Below are 4,911 nucleotides of genomic sequence, written 5' to 3'. Positions count from 1 at the left end.
CTTGGTTAGGTCTGGGATTTGCTCTCATCAGGCTCGTACTTTCGCATATTTCTCATAGTTGATGGCCAGATTGTGGGCTTTTTCTGGTTTGGATCACGTAGTAACGTGGTACCACACTGAAACAGTCGATTAAACCTGGTTTCTAACAATATTTTTGAGGGTAACGCATGTTAGGTCTAGGTTAGGCCTGGGATTTTCCCTCATCCGACACATACTTTCGCATTCTTCACATACTTGTTGAACGGATCCTGGGTTTTTTCTGGTTTGGATCACGTAGTAATGTGGTACCACACTGGAACAGTCCATTAAACCTGGTTTGCATCAGTATTTTAGAGAATAACGCATGTTAGGTCTTGGTTAGGTCTGGGATTTGCTCTCATCAGGCTCGTACTTTCGCATATTTCTCATACTTGATGGCTTGATCCAGGGCTTTTTCTGGATTGGATCACGTAGTAATGTGGTACCACACTGAAACAGTAAATGAAACCCAGTTCAGATCGATATTTTAGAGGATAACGCATGTTAGGTCTAAGTTAGGCCTGTGATTTTCCCTCATCAGACACATACTTTCGCATTCTTCACATACTTGTTGAACGCATCCTGGGTTTTTTCTGGTTTGGATCACGTAGTAATGTGGTACCACACTGAAACAGTCGATTAAACCTGGTTTCGATCAATATCTTAGATGATAACGTATGTTAGGTCTTGGTTAGGTCTGGGATTTGCTCTCATCAGGCTCATAGTTTCATGTTTTTCACATACTTGTTGAACAGATCCTGGGTTTTTTCTGGTTTCGATCATGTAGTAATGTGGTACCACACTGGAACAGTCCATTAAACCTGGTTTCGATCAGTATTTTAGAGAATAACGTATGTTAGGTCTAGGTTACGCCTGGGATTTGCCCTCATCAGGGTCATATTTCCGCGTTCTTCACATACTTGTTGAACAGATCCTGGGTATTTTTCTGGTTTGGATCACGTAGTAACGTGGCACCACACAGAAATAGTCGATTAAACCTGGTTTCGATCAATATTTTAGAGGATAACTCATGTTAGGTCTAGGATAGGTCTGGGATTTGCCCTCATCACGCTCATAGTTTCATGTTTTTCACATACTTGTTGAACAGATCCTGTGTTTTTTCTGGTTTCGATCATGTAGTAATGTGGTACCACACTGGAACAGTACATTAAACCTGGTTTCGATCAGTATTTTAGAGAATAACGTATGTTAGGTCTTGGTTAGGTCTGGGATTTGCTCTCATCAGGCTCGTACTTTCGCATATTTCTCATAGTTGATGGCCAGATTGTGGGCTTTTTCTGGTTTGGATCACGTAGTAACGTGGTACCACACTGAAACAGTCGATTAAACCTGGTTTCTAACAATATTTTTGAGGGTAACGCATGTTAGGTCTAGGTTAGGCCTGGGATTTTCCCTCATCCGACACATACTTTCGCATTCTTCACATACTTGTTGAACGGATCCTGGGTTTTTTCTGGTTTGGATCACGTAGTAATGTGGTAGCACACTGAAACAGTCCATTAAACCTGGTTTCGATCAATATTTTAGAGGATAACGCATGTTATGTCTGGGTTAGGCCTGGGATTTGCCCTCATCAGACACATACTTTCGCATTCTCCACATACTTGTTGGACAGATCCTGGGTTTTTTCAGGTTTGGACACATAGTATTGTGGTACCACACTGAAACATTCAATTAAACCTGGTCTTGATAAATATTTTAGAGGATAACGCATGTTAGGTCTGGGTTAGGTCTAGGATTTGCCCTCATCAGGCTCATGCTTTCGCATATTTCACATACTTGATGGCTAGATCCAGGGCTTTTTCTGGATTGAATCACGTAGTAATGTGGTAGCACACTGAAACAGTCCATTAAACCTGGTTTCGATCAATATTTTAGAGGATAACGCATGTTATGTCTAGGTTAGGCCTGGGATTTTCCCTCATCCGACACATACTTTCGCATTCTTCACATACTTGTTGAACGGATCCTGGGTTTTTTCTGGTTTGGATCACGTAGGAATGTGGTAGCACACTGAAACAGTCCATTAAACCTGGTTTCGATCAATATTTTAGATGATAACGCTAGTTATGTCTGGGATAGATCTGGGATTTGCCCTCGACAGGCTCATACTTTCGCATTCTTCACATACTTGTTGAACGTATCCTGGGTTTTTTCTGGTTTGGATCACGTAGTAATGTGGTACCACACTGAAGCAGTCGATTAAACCTGCTTTCCATCAATATTTTTGAGAATAACTCATGTTAGGTCTAGGTTAGGTCTGGGATTTGCTCTCATCAGGCTCGTACTTTCGCAAATTTCTCATACTTGATGGCCTGATTCTGTGCTTTTTCTGGTTTGGATCCCGTAGTAATGTGGTACCACACTGAAACAGTCCATTAAACCTGGTCTCGATCAATATTTTAGAGGATAACGCATGTTATGTCTAGGTTAGGCCTGTGATTTGCCCTCATCAGACACATACTTTCGCATTCTTCACATACTTGTTGAACGGATCCTGGGTTTTTTCTGGTTTGGATCACGTAGTAATGTGGTAGCACACTGAAACAGTCCATTAAACCTGGTTTCGATCAATATTTTAGATGATAACGCTAGTTATGTCTGGGATAGATCTGGGATTTGCCCTCGACAGGCTCATACTTTCGCATTCTTCACATACTTGTTGAACGTATCCTGGGTTTTTTCTGGTTTGGATCACGTAGTAATGTGGTACCACACTGAAGCAGTCGATTAAACCTGCTTTCGATCAATATTTTTGAGAATAACTCATGTTAGGTCTAGGTTAGGTCTGGGATTTGCTCTCATCAGGCTCGTACTTTCGCAAATTTCTCATACTTGATGGCCTGATTCTGTGCTTTTTCTGGTTTGGATCCCGTAGTAATGTGGTACGACACTGAAACAGTCCATTAAACCTGGTCTCGATCAATATTTTAGAGGATAACGCATGTTATGTCTAGGTTAGGCCTGTGATTTGCCCTCACCAGACACATACTTTCGCATTCTTCATATACTTGTTGAACGGATCCTGGGTTTTTTCTGGTTTGGATCACGTAGTAATGTGGTAGCACACTGAAACAGTCCATTAAACCTGGTTTCGATCAATTTTTTAGAGGATAACGCATGTTCTGTCTAGGTTAGGCCTGGGATTTGCCCTCAACAGACACATACTTTCGCATTCTTCACATACTTGTTGAACGGATCCTGGGTTTTTTCTGGTTTGGATCACGTAGTAATGTGGTACCATACTGAAACATTCCATTAAACCTGGTTTCGATCAATATCTTAGATGATAACGCTAGTTATGTCTGGGATAGGTCTGGGAGATGCCCTCGTCAGGCTCATACTTTCGCATTCTTCACATACTTGTTGAACGTATCCTGAGTATTTTTCTGGTTTGGATCACGTAGTGATGTGGTACCACACTGAAACAGTCCATTAAGCCTGGTTTCGATCAATATTTTAGAGGATAACGCATGTTAGGTCTGGGTTAGGTCTAGGATTTGCCCACATCAGGCTCATACTTTCGCATATTTCTCATACTTGATGGCTAGACCCAGGGCTTTTTCTGGATTGGATCACGTAGTAATGTGGTACCACACTGAAACAGTCAATTAAACCTGTTTTCCATCAATATTGAAGAGGTCAACGCAAGTTAGGTCTGGTATAGGTCTGGGATTTGCCCTCATCAGGGTCATATTTTCGCGTCCTTCACATACTTGTTGGACAGATCCAGGGTATTTTTCTGGTTTGGATCGGGTAGTAATGTGGTACCACACTGAAGCAGTCGATTAAACCTGGTTTCGATCAATATTTTTGAGGATAACGCATGTTAGGTCCAGGTTAGGCCCGGGATTTGCCCTCATCAGGGTCATATTTCCGCGTTCTTCACATACTTGTTGAACAGATCCTGGGTATTTTTCTGGTTTGGATCAGGCAGTAATGTGGTACCACACTGAAACAGTCGATTAAACCTGGTTTCGATCAATATCTTAGATGATAGCGCTATTTATGTCTGGGATAGGTCTGGGATTTGCCCTCGTCAGGCTCATACTTTCGCATTCTTCACATACCTGTTGTGCAGATCCTGGGTTTTTTTCTGGTTTGGATCACGTAGTAATGTGGTACCACACTGAAACAGTCGATTAAACCTGGTCTTGATAAATATTCTTGAGGGTAACGCACGTTAGGTCTCGGTTAGGACTGGGATTTTCCCTCATCCGACACATACTTTCGCATTCTTCACATACTTGTTGAACGGATCCTGGGTTTTTTCTGGTTTGGATCACGTATTACTGTGGTAGCACATTGAAACAGTCCATTAAACCTGGTTTCGATCAATATTTTAGAGAATAACTCATGTTAGGTCTAGGTTAGGTCTGGGATTTTCCTTCATCAGACTCATACTTTCGCATTCTTCACATACTTGTTGAACGGATCCTGGATTTTTTCTGGTTTGGATCACGTAGTAATTGGGTATCACACTGAAACAGTCGATTAACCCTGGTTTCTATCAATATCTTTGAGGGTAACGCATGTTGGGTCTAGGTTAGGCCTGGGATTTTCCATCATCAGACACATACTTTCGCATTCTCCACATACTTGTTGAACGTATCCTGGGTTTTTTCTGGTTTGGATCACGTAGTAATGTGGTACCACACTGAAACTGTCGATTAAACCTGCTTTCGATCAATATTATTGAGAATAACTCATGTTAGGTCTAGGTTAGGTCTGGGATTTGCTCTTATCACGCTCGTACTTTCGCAAATTTCTCATACTTGATGGACAGATTCTGTGCTTTTACTGGTTTGGATCACGTAGTAATGTGGTACCACACTGAAACAGTCGATTAAACCTGGTTTCGATCAATATCTT

The sequence above is a fragment of the Colletes latitarsis genome, unplaced genomic scaffold, assembly GCF_051014445.1.
Source record: "Colletes latitarsis isolate SP2378_abdomen unplaced genomic scaffold, iyColLati1 scaffold0018, whole genome shotgun sequence".
Taxonomy (NCBI): Eukaryota; Metazoa; Arthropoda; class Insecta; order Hymenoptera; family Colletidae; genus Colletes; species Colletes latitarsis.
Note: the sequence above shows the minus strand (reverse complement) of the source record.